The 12,719-nt window shown below is 48.3% G+C and overlaps 1 protein-coding gene across 1 annotated transcript in view; it reads left to right on the forward strand.

Moving 5' to 3' along the window:
* The window catches only part of GSG1L (GSG1 like), a 256,063-nt gene that overhangs the window by 74,565 nt on the left and 168,779 nt on the right, over positions 1 to 12,719 (forward strand). The gene's annotated exons all lie outside the window — the stretch shown is intronic.

The raw sequence follows: 12,719 nt of genomic DNA on the forward strand, positions 1-12,719 counted from the left end.
TCCCTGGGTTGGGAAGATCCCCTGGAGAATGAAATAGCAACCCACTCCAGTATTCTTGCCTGGAAAATCCTATGGATGGAACCTGGCAGGCTACAGTCCACGGGGTTGCAAAGAGTCGGACACAACTGAGCAGGTTCACCTCACATGTGTTGATTGTAAGGGTTGGCTGCTGCTACTTTCTGTAGCCACAAAAAGTGAGGCCCCTGGCGCCTCATACCTCCTTCTGGGTTAGAAGACATAGGACTCAAGTTCCAGCTTCAGCCCAATATCCGCCTGATGACAAGGTGATAAGCAAATCACAAGCCCTCCCTGGGCTTTCACATCCATGTCTTGAAACTGAGAGAGGTGGGCTCCATGGTCCCCAAGTCCCTCCTCCCATCCCCAGCCAAGGTGGAGACTTCTGGGCTGAGGGAGCAGAGGAGAGAAGTGGGGCTATTAATACAAATGATTGTTGACCATAAGTCTCTGTGTCAGCCACAGGGTACCAAGGAAAACTATACATACTCTCTCCTTAATTTCTCTCTCAGAACAACGTTTTGAGGCGTGAGGTAGAACAGAGAATGAAAGATATTCGATACTATAAAACAAAAGGGCACAGATAAGACTGAGGTATTGAGAAAAGCAGCTTTGCTTTAACCAAACCCAGCATATGGGATGACATAAAAACACCACAATATCCTTTATTTATCAAGCTCCCTTGAAAGAGGACAGTAATAATAATTGTGAACACTTGCTGAGTTCTTGTCATGCACCAGCTGTCTCGCATGTATGTTTTCATTGGCTCCTGAGCTATGTATAAGGCAGTAACAGCTGCTGTAACGAATAGACCCCTGAGATGGCAGGGGGACTGACACAGTAGCTCCTGGAACACAGCTGATGCTGGTGGGAGTCAGCTCTCCTCCTCACAGGGATTTGGGGATCTGGCAACTTCCATATTGTGCCTCCACCATTTCCTAGGGCCTCGGAGCCCTTTGCATCTGGGCTGAAGAGGAAAGAAAAGGCACGCCCATTTCCTAAAAGCCCGCCTCAGGAAGTGCCATGCATCACTTACACTCACATTTTATAGGCAAGAACCAGTCACATGACCCCAGCAGGATGTGGGGGTGCTGGGAAATACCGTGCCTGGGGGGGCAGCCACTCTGTAGCAATAACTCCACGCTGTAAAAGGCGTGGCCCATTTTTTGGATGCATAGCTAGCAGATTCTGTCACAGCTTATGTGGCAGAGATGACAATTACACCCATTTTACAGATGAGGAAACTAAGACCCGGAGAGTCTGGGCTGGGTCCCAGAGTTTGTAAGTGGCAGAGGCTCTATGAGTTCAAGTGTTTGTCGCCCAATTGTGTCCGACTTTTTGCGACTCCATGGACTGTAGCCCATCAGGCTCCTGTCCGTGGAATTCTCCAGGCAAGAATACTGGAGTGAGTAGCTATTCCCTTCTCTAGGGGATCTTCCCGATCCCACTGCAGGCAGTTTCTTTACCATCTGAGCCACCAGGGAAGTCCTTGAGTTCATAGCTCTTGCATTTAACCACTATGGTGTTCATCTGAAATAAGCAATTAGGTTCTTCTGGCTGTACAGTTCTTCAGAACAAATTCTTCCCTTCCATTTTTAATGGCCCCAGGTGCCCGAGCAAGGTGTGTCTGGGGGTCAGGGTGATGCAGTTGTGATGCCAGGCAGGATTTTAGTTTCCAGTATTTCATCCACTTGGAGCAATGATTATCCCCAGAAAGTTGACCCATGTTTTGAACTCCTGCCAGAAATCAAGGCCTGGTACCATCTGTAAGAGATAAATAAATCAAAATATCATCAGCAGATAAGTGTATGCCATCTGCTGCCCTGTCAGTTGAACTGGCAGAGGCCTCCAGAGAATTCCAAGGAAGGGCTTGCCAAGGCTCTGCTGCCAGCGTGGAGAGCGAGAGGAGAAGCTTCACTTCGGGTCTGCTGGCATGTTTCTTTACTTTCTGCTCCTGGTGCTGAATGCCTTGAATCCAGCCCAGCGAAGGTGTGTGAATTTTCGCCCTTGCCAAACAGTTAAAATAGTTTCTCTTCGGCCACATTTGTTGGGGGTCCAGGACTGTTTTCCTCTGCTCTCCCAGCGAGTCAAAGACTCCTGCTATACAGACAACTAGCCAAGTGCCCGCCCAGAGGTTGGGCTCCATGGAATCTGGGTCTCAGAACCAGAGGTAAACTCAGAACCAGCCATGTTTGGGCATCTGGCCTGACTTCTTGAAATGCAGCCGCATCTTGATGGATGCTGATTTTTTCCTGGAGTCCTTTCGGAGGGGATCTGAGACTTCCCTCAGAAAGAATAGATTTTTCTAGAACCAGCTTATTCTCCTAGGGGCAGCCCAGAGAAGTGGCTAAATTCAAAGGATCTGTGATGGGCTATCTCCATTTGAATCCTGGCTCCACCTTCCGCTGTGTAACCTTAGACAAGTTACTCTGTCTGTCTGTGCCTCAGTTTCTTCATCTGTACAATGGGGGTGGTAGTTTGTAAAGCAGATTGAACCTGGCCCCTCACCCATGGGGCTCCCTCCAGATGCCCTCTACCTACCCTGCAAGTCCCTGAAACCTCGCCTTCACCATCAGATGGAACATGGAATTAAGTCACGATCCTCAGACCAGGATCTGGGGACCCAGCCAAGGACTCTGGGACCGCCCCCAGCGCCCCTTCCTCTTGCTGCTCATCTTCCTGCTGCCAAGCAGATCTGGTGCCTGTGTGTTCATGCCAAGGGTGACTTGGCTGACCCTCAAGGCTCCTCATGCCTTCTGCCAGCCTTGGGCATCTGCCTCTTACCACCTCCCTGGATTGTGCTCGTGGCCCAGCCAGGCTCCCCCCACCTGCTCAGGCTGAGACGGCACCATTACAGCCTCCTGCTTCTGGCTTGGGAAGACATCCAGGCTCTTTCCTTCGGAGGAGCACGGTGTGACTCTAACTTGGGATCCAGGGACCGAATCAAAAATAGTGCTTATTTATGGAGCCAAGCACGGGGCAGGCATCTCACACTCCCTTCTGTTTTCATCCTTTTTGGCAAGCCTAGAGGGCAGATCCCAAAGGACTTTCATCTGGCAGCTGAGGCAAAGGCTCAGACCGGTGAAGCCACTTCCTGAGGTCACGGGGCCAGGAAGAGGCAGAGGAGGGATTTGAACTCACGTCTTATGGCTTTGGAACCCCGACACCTCCGTTCACCTTTCTAGGAGGGCGCCCTGGGAGCTGTGATGAATGACAGGGGGATGTGGGTGTCGATGCCTCAGGCTGATCCCTCGCAGGTGTTGCCTGATTTAAATCCTAACTGAAGACATCTTGTTTTATACCTGTTACCTCGTTTAGCCCTTTAGCAACACCATGAGGCTGAAACCATCACCCTTTTCCTGGTCAAAAAACCCAACCAAATAAATGAAAACCATTGTTCCCCCAGAGTTCCCACAGCTGGCAGGTGGCAGAGCTGGGTTTTGAACTCCTGTGAAGTCAGAGTGCAGGTTTTTCACTGGGGAGCACAGCCTGCCTGGCCCCCACGGGTGCCCAGGGCACCCACCTCCCCTGGCCGCCTTCACCATGAGCTTCTTTCTCAAGAAGATCAGACCTGGAGGAGGGACCTTGGGGTAAGATTCCTGGAATCATGCGTGCGTGGTGAGTCAGAGAGGAGGTGGCTCTGACCCACCGATGGTCTCTGGGGTGAATTCTTGGAAGCCTCATTTCTACTGTTTCTGCTGAGAACCTGTGCCAGGCGCTCCCCTTGGTGGCAGGATCAGAGCACCAGCTGACACACTGAAGATATTGTGTTGAGGGCAATTTCTGAGCCGCCCTCACCCTTAGCTCAGCCAGGTCCCAGACAGTGGGTCAGAAGGAGTCAACAGCCAGAGCAGGTCAGGACCTCTTGGGTTGCGTATTTTATTCCTGTAATGCTAAAAGTCAATAGCCCCAGTAGGGTGATGCCACAGGGTTTAAGAAGAAATGACTTTCCATTTGTCTTTTCTGAGCAAGGAAGCAAACCTTTCAAAGAGACATTTAGATACAAACCTTTAAGATTTGTTTCAAGATAACCCCACTAGTAGTCAAGTACAGCTGTGAGAGTTGGACCATAAAGAAGGCTCAGTGCCAAAGAATTGATGCTTTTGAATTGTGGTGCTGGAGAAGACTCTTGAGAGTCCCTTGGACAGCAAGGAGATCAAGTCAGTCAATCCTAAAGGAAATCAACCCTCAATATTCATTGGAAGGACTGATACTGAAGCTGAAACTCCAATACTTCGGCCACCTGATGTGAAGAGCCAACTCTGAAAAGACCCTGGTGGTGGGAAAGATTGAGAGCAGGAGGAGAAGGGGATGACAGAGGATGTGATGGTTGAATGGCATCATCAACTCAATGGACTTGAGTTTGAGCAAACTCCAGAACATAGTGAAGGACAGGGAGGCCTGGCGTGCTGCAGTTCATGGGGTTGCCCAGAGTTGGACACGACTTACTGATTGAACAACAACAGCAGCTCCACTAGAGGTGGGGGTGGTGGGTGCAGAGAGAAAAAAATGACTGACCATGGAGCAACAATTTTAAAGCTGGGATGGGGACATGGGACTCTCATTCTAGCCTCTCTGCTTTTGCAAAGGATAGGAACTCCCCATATTATAATGGTTAAAAAGTGTATTTCAGAGACAGTGTTGAATCGCTGGAGTCCAACCAAGCTAGTCTGGCTGTGGAATGCCCTTGGTCCCCCCTCCTCTGTACAAGTCAGTCTCCTTCATGATGGAAAGCACTTTGGAAAGATGCAGACCTGGGTCCAGCTTGCAGTTCTCCTGCTCCCTGGCTGTGTAACCTTGGGTAGGTCACTTTGCTTGTGTGAGCCTCAGTTTCCTCATCTGTAAAGTGGGGATGAATACTGACTTCATACAGTGGTGATGTGTACCAGGTTCTTAGCATGCTGCTTGCTCTGGACTCTTCTTGGGTCACTGGATCCTCTAGCTTCTACCTGGTGGTGGATAGATCTGCTATTTACAGTGCCACAGGGGCCAAGCTGTGCCGGAAGTAGAAGGGGACAGTGTCCTGGGAGGTGAAACACTGGAAATTCAGGGAGACATCCCTTCAGGGTGGGGCAGGTGGTTGGTGGATAATACTGGATTTGTGGTGGGGGAGCTGGCGAACTTGAAGGCTAGGGATGGGTCAAATATGGGGAAATGGAGGGAGAGAAGATGTTGAGACTGAGAGGTGGGAAAAGGGAGGTTGTATATCTGAACCACCAGGCAACAAGCAGCAGAAAAGGAGGTGAAAGGTGGCCATGAAAAATATCACCTCCGGCTGATCTCCGGGCTCCAAGCCCTCTGCGTCTTGGCGGCTGTGAGGCTGGAATGCCTCTCTGATTGCCTCTCTCCTCTCAGGCGGGCCCCGAGATGCTCTAGAGCTCAGTTTCTGGTCTCACCTTGACCTGCAGGTGTGATGGCCACATCTGTAGGGTTCTGTAGAGCCGCCCCCATATGGTGTCATCCTTGGCAAAGGCCATTTGTGAAATGCTCTTCATTTACTCATTCCATCACCATGTCATGTCCGGAGCACCTGTTACTGTACAGCCTGTGAGGACACAGCAGCAAATGAGACACGTGGTCACGGAGCTTCCACTTGTCTCAGAGATGCTATCTGGGCAGTGTTTATTTACCAATTTTAATTTTCATATAGTTGATTTACAATGTTGTATTAATTTCTGCTGTACTGCAAGGTGATTTAGTTATACACACACACATGTAGATTCTTTTTATATTCTTTTCCATTATGGTTTATCACAGGATGTTGAATATGGTTGTCTGTGGTGTACAGCGGAACCTTGCTGTTTATCCATTCTACATATAAGAGCTTACATCTGCTAACCCCAACCTCCCGCTCCATCCCTCCCCCACCCCCCTGCCCCTGAGACCTGCCAGTTTGTTCTTTATGTCCATGAGTCTATTTCTGTTTCACAGATAGATTAATTTGTGTCATATTTTAGACTCCATGTATAAGTGATCTATGGTACTCATCTTTCTTTTTTACTTACTTCACATAGTATGATAGTCTCTGGTTGCATCCATGGTGCTGCAAATGGCATTATTGCCTTCTTTTTTATGGCTGAATGGTATCCATTGTATATATGCAACACATCTTTATCCATTCATCAGTTGACTGACATCTAGGTTGCTTCCATGCCTTGGCTATTGTGAATATTGCTGCTATGAACATAGGAGTGCACGTATCCTTCTGACTTAGTTTTGTTTGAGTATATGCGTCTGAATACTGTTCAGATGAGCTGGGAAATGTCCTCTTTTGGTGCAAGGATTCTGAGCACTTGATACATACACTTTAACATTAGATCAGTGGCTCCATGAGGGCGGGCACTTGCCTTCTGGTTCACTGCTGCGTCCCCAGCACCTTGAGTGGTGCCTGACACATAGTAGGTGCTCAATGAATGTTCACTGAGTATAATTGCATGAATATCAAACACTGGTATTGGGAACCAAAGAGAAGAATATTTTTAGGGCTCAAAATTAATCCCAACATCCTCAAGTATCACTGCTGGTTGTGATTGGATTCCTAGGATTGCGAGAGAGAGAGAGAGAGAGAGAGAGAGAGAGAGAGAGAGAGAGAGGGAGTGGTTTCATCTGCACTGTCGAATTGTTTCCAGAATGGTCCAGAATGTGGTCAAGCCCACAGCCCAGGCATATCTATGTGTATATATAACCCATGTAGAGGAAAAGTCCACATGCATCCCGTAGAGGACCCAGACGATAAACACATGACCACATGCATACACAAGATCATTTTAGATGGAGATTGTGGTAAGGTTATGAAAGAGAGAAGCATGCAGGGTGAGGGGATGAGGGTGATGGCTAAGGAGGGGTGAGGGCCACCGTGGGTAGGGAGGCATACGGGTTGTTGGCTGTTCACCCCTCCACATCTGTCCTCTGCCCCCTGTGCCATGAGAGACTGCCCTACTCAGGTGCAGTGTGCAGACTCCTGCATCCTCTGCTTTCTCTTGGGTTCCAGCCAGCGGGAGGCATCGGCAGGAAATCAGAGGGCAGAAGGGGGAGAAAGCTTGGGTTGAGACTTCCCTGGTGGTCCAGAACCTGCCTGCCAGTGCAGGGGACACGAGTTTGATTGCTGGGCCGGGAAGATCCCACGTGCCGCAAGGCAACAAAACCCGTGCGCCACGACTGCCAGAGCCCACTCGCTCCAGAGCCCGTCCTCCGCAGCCGGAGAGGCCACCGCAAGGAGAAGCCACCGCAAGGAGAAGCCCGTGCACCGTATCGAAGAGTAGCCCCTGCTCACCACAGCTAGAGAAAGCCTGAGTGGAGCAGTGAAGAGCCAGTGCGGCCAAAAAAATGAAAATAAATCCATTTTTTAAAAAGTTGGGGTGGTCCTCCTACCTTGTCTAGTTCTCACCCTGTTGAAGTTTGACAGTGACCACATTCCTCTAAGGACTGTGTGGTCCCCAGATCAGCAGCATCAGCAGGCCCTGGGAATTTGTCAGAGATGCAGCTTCTCAGGTCCTACCCCAGAGTTTCTGGTTCTGATACCTGTTTCGGCACGGCTGAACTCCAAGAGGCATGTCCTCTCTGTGGCTTCACCTCTCGCAGCCTCCTTTCCCTCCCCAGCCCCTTCAGGCTGGAGCTGAGGGCTCCCTGCTGTTGCTGGCCCCTCACCCCTGTCCCCACGTCTGTGAATAGACCCTTCGCTCAGCAGTCTGCGGCGAGCCCCTTCCAGAGTGCCATCTGTTTCCTGCCGGGACCCTGACCGGTCCAGATGGCCAGGATGTTAATTCATATTCCTTTAGACAGAGCGTACACCCTCTAGGTTACCCAGTCCACACAGGCTTCCCCAGTCATTCCTGGGTATTGAGAGCTCATGAATTGGCTACCCTTGCGTTGGGGCTGGGTGCCAAGTCCTATCCGTTGACCACGGACCTTGGAGCGAGAGACAAGGATGAAGATCCTCGTGCAGGATGTTTCCCTTTGAGGCTATGGTGGGTCTGAGTCACTTCTTACAGGCGAAGTGCTTCCCATGAGTTTATTTCTCTGGTCCTCATGGGACTGAATATCCATTCTCTGGGATAGTAGGAAATTCAGACTTCACATAATGGAGGTTCCCTCCCAGCCCTGCGGTGATGTGAAGTTTTCAGGACTTTTGGGAGAACCTCTGGTCTTCTGGGAGAAGGCGGTCAGAGGGGCTCAGAGGCGGAGGGAGTGACGGGCCAAAGGGCATCTTCAAGGGGGCACAAATGAGGCAGCTAGCAGGCAGTGTCCAGGGGTTTGAGGGGAACAGTGGAAGGCGTGGGGCCATAGGGGAACCCCTTTATCCCTGAAACTACCACTTGGCTGGACTCCTGGCTGCTGAGTGGCCCTTGCCTTGCCACCTGCTGTTGGCACTGACCCCTACGGATCCACCCTGTAATAAGCACTATGGAAACACTAGCATCCGTGATTGTCATTTTTCTAGATAGGGAAACTGAGGCACCAAAAGGTTTGTGTTGATGTTGCACGTCTAGTAAGGGATGGAGCCAGGCTGGAACCCAGGCAGGTCTGGCTCCATGGCCACGTGCCACCAACTCCGTGGTGGTGGGCCACAGGTCAGTCTTGTCTTTCCTCTCACGAAGTCCCATGTCTTCTCTGACCCCTGTGTGGAAGGCGACAATGATGACAGTCACCATCTCCTAAGCTCCTACTCTTTTTTTCTTAAAAAAATATTGCATTTATGTGTTTGTTTGGCTGTCCAGGTCTTAGTTGCGTCACGTGGAATCTTTAGTTGCAGCACGTAGCATCTTTTTAGTTGCAGCATGCAAACTCTTGGTTACAGCATGTGGGATCTATTTCCATGACCAGGGATCGAACCCGGGCCCCCTGCATTGGGAGCGTGGAGTCTTAGCCACTGGGCCACCAGGGAAGTCCCTAAGCTCTCACTCTGTTCTAGGCGTCCTAAGTTCTTTGCCCATGTTGAATCTTTCTAACACCCCTACAGGTCTGTGCCTGTTCTACAGACTAGGAACTCAAGGTCCAGAATGACTGGGCACTCATGTGACAGGAAGTGATGGAGTCAGGATTTGGGCCCAGCCCTACTGATTCCAGGGCTCAGGCCTTGGCCCCCCTGCTCTCCTGCCCCATAAACACTGCTGCTTGAAGGAGTGTCCAGTGCGATAGCACCGACCACCACTAAAATGACTTACTATTGCTTTCCTAATGCTGAAAATTGAGATTTTTATTTAAAAATATATATTTAAAATAAGATATATGTATTTAAAAAAATATAAAATAAATATGTTTATTTTTGGCTGCGCTGGGTCTTTGTTAACGTGTGCTGGCTTTCTCTCGCTGTGGCGAGCGGGGGCTTTTCTTCCGTGTGGTGCGCGGGCTTCTCATTGCTGTGGCTTCTGTTGTTTTGGAGCACAGGCTCCAGGATGCATAGGCTTCATTTGTGGCTTAATTTCCCCGAGGCATGTGGGGTCTTCCTAGATTAGGGATTGAACCAATGTTCCCTGCATTAGCAGGCAGATTCTTAACCACTGGACCACCAGGGAAGCTTCAAAAATAGATGTTTTTACAGATCAGATTAGAGTGTGAATCTTACCCTGGTTGTCTGACTAGAATCACCTGGGGGCTTTAAAAACCCACTGATGTTTAGGCCTCCTGGTGACCAACTAAATCAGAATGTCTGTGGGTGGGCTTCCCAGGGCTGAGAACCACTTACGCTGGGTGACCTTTAGGATCCTTCCTGGCTTCCCTGGTGGCTCAACTGATAAAGATTCTGTCTACAATGCATGTGAAATGCTGGGCTGGATGAAGCACAAGCTGGAATCAAGATTGCCGGGAGAAATACCAATAACCTCAGATACGCAGATGACGCCACCTTAATGCAGAAAGTGAAGAAGAACTAAAGAGCCTCTTGATGAAAGTGAAAGAGGAGACTGAAAAAGCTGGCTTAAAACTCAACATTCAAAAAACTAAGATCATGGCATCCAGTCCCCTTATCTCATGGCAAATAGATGGGGAAACAATGGAAACAGTGACAGACTTCATTTTCTTGGGCTCCAAAATCACTGCAGATAGTGACTGCAGCCATGAAATTAAAAGACACTTGCTCCTTGGAAGAAAAGCTATGATCAACCTAGACAGCTTATTAAAAAGCAGAGACATTAGTTTGCCAACAAAGGTCCGTCTAGTCAAAGCTATGGTTTTTCCAGTAGTCATGTATGTATGTGAGAGTTGGACTATAAAGAAAGCTGAGTGCTGAAGAATTGATGCTTTTGAACTGTGGTATTGGAAAAGACTCTTGAGAGTCCCTTGGACTGCAAGGAGATCAAATCAGCCAATCCTAAAGGAAATCAGTCCTGAATTTTCATTCATGGAAGGACTGATGCTGAAGCTGAAACTATAATACTTTGGCCACCTGATGGGAAGAACTGACTCATTGGAAAAGACCCTGATGCTGGGAAAGATTGACAGCAGGAGGTGAAGGGGACGACAGAGGATGAGATGGTTGGATGGTATCATCGACTCTATGGACATGAGTTTGAGCAAGCTCTGGGAGTTGGTGATGGACAGGGAGGCCTGGTGTGCTGCAGTCCATGGAGTTGCAAAGAGTTGGACATGCCTGAGTGACTCAACTGAACCAAACTGCACTGCAATGCAGGAGACCTGGTTTTCACCCCTTGGTTGGGAAGATCCCCTGGAGAGGAAGATGGCAACCCACTCCAGTATTTCTTGCCTGGTTCAATCCCTGGTCTAGGAAGACCCCACATGCCTCGGGAGATTCAGCCACAACTGAAGCCTGTGTGTCCTGGAACCTGTGCTCTGAAACAAGATCCCATGGACAGAGGAGTCTGCTGGGCTGCAGTCCGTGGAGTTGCAAGAGTCAAACACAACTGAGCAGCTAAACCACCATCATCACCAGCTTTCTGCTTCTGTGGTTCAAGGAAGGTATGCTGCCCTCAGGTGGCGGTCACAGGCCACAGCTCCATGATCTAATTGACAAGCCTCCGTGCAAACAGATAAGCGCACTTGTCTTCAGTTTTATACCCAAACAAAATCCCTTGTTCCACATATAGACTTAATAATGATTGTAAAAGGCATTAACATTTTTAGAACTACTTCTAAAAGCAATTAGCCAATATGTTAGTTTTATACCTTTCTCACAAATGGTTAGCTAACTTTTATCATGGAACTAAGGGTTTAGAGCCCAAAAAAATCTCTTCCGAGTTCGGGTTTTTGTCATTAGACTTGTTGACCGTTGATATATCCAGGCTTTCTTATGTCATCACTATTATTTGTCCTTAAACCTCAGCTTTGCCCTGCACAGGCAGTGTGGGCAATTTTGACCATCTCTGCTCAAACATCTTCAGTTTGGTCTTGTCCACGTGGTTGGAAATGGAAGCATGAGAGTCATTTTATTTAGGCCCCTAGAGGATTTTCCCCATGTATGTGGAGGTATGTTCTCAGAGAGTTGCTTTCAGGACCCTGAAGCTCTGCAAATGGGAATAGATAGCTGGAAAAACTTCAGGGCATGGAGTTTGGAGCCTATGGACCTGGGTTGAATGTGTCACTTACTGCCTATGTGGTCTTGAGCAAGTCACTGAAAGTTCAGAGCCTCAGTTTGCTTGTCTCTAAAATAGGGATTCTCAGAACTACATTGCAGGCTGTAAAGGATTAAAGAGAAAGCAAACATACTTTTACAATAAAACTACTCAACAAACTAGGAATAGAAGAGAGCTCTGCCAGTTGATAAAGAGTATCTATGAAAGGAATATCAATGTGTGTATGCTCCGCCATGTCCGATTCTTTGTGACCTCATGGACTGTAGCCTGCCAAACTCCTCTGTCCATGGAATTGTATATAGTATATATACATTCTTGTATATAGTACATTATAAGAATCCACTAAAAACTACTAGAATAAATGAATTCAGCAAGATTTCAAGGTACAAAGTCAGAACAAAAGTCTATAAAAAATATTTTAATTTCTTTTAGAATCAAAGAAAAAGAGAAAAATTTCAATACACTGAGTTGGGTAAAAAGTTGATTCCAGTGTTTCCGTAAGGTATTATGGAAAAACCTGAACAAACTTTTTGGCAAACCAGAAATAATGTTAATGTATTAATCTTTAACCAATGCACTTGTTAAAATATAATTTCTAATTTAATTTTTTGTTGAGGAAGAGACCCCAAAGGCGAAAGAGCCTAGGGTCCACAAAGTCTTAATGGGGCCCTTGCTGCTCATATGAATTTGACGGTAAAAATCTTCCCTCTCTAGGGAAAATTTTCTTTGAGAGGAAAAATATAACAAAGAAAGTTTAAGGTGATGCATTCAAAATCCATGCATTATTAAAATGTTAGTCATTCAGTTCTGTCTGACTCTTTGTGACCCATGGACTGTGGCCTGCCAGGCTCCTCTGTCCATGGAATTCTCCAGGCAAGAATGCTGGAGTAGGTTGCCATTCTCTTCTCCAGGGCATCTTTCCTGACCCAGGGATCGAACCCAGGTCTCCTACATTGCAAGCAGATTCTTAACCATCTGAGCCACCAAGGAACCCTGGGAGGGGAGGAGACAGGGATGGAGTGTGGATGGAGAGGCCGATGGAGGCCAGTCCTGAGTCCATGTAAAGGAATCTGGGCTTGATTTTGGGATGATATTTTGAGCAGGAGTGTGTGTTCTTGCGTGTGTGCCTGTGACATAATGTATGGTGTGAAAATACCCTCCAGCTGCAGTGTGGAG

This window comes from Bos grunniens, chromosome 25, assembly GCF_055505025.1.
Source record: "Bos grunniens cultivar Pamir isolate PY7600 chromosome 25, Bosgru_T2T1.0, whole genome shotgun sequence".
In the NCBI taxonomy this organism is placed as follows: Eukaryota; Metazoa; Chordata; class Mammalia; order Artiodactyla; family Bovidae; genus Bos; species Bos grunniens.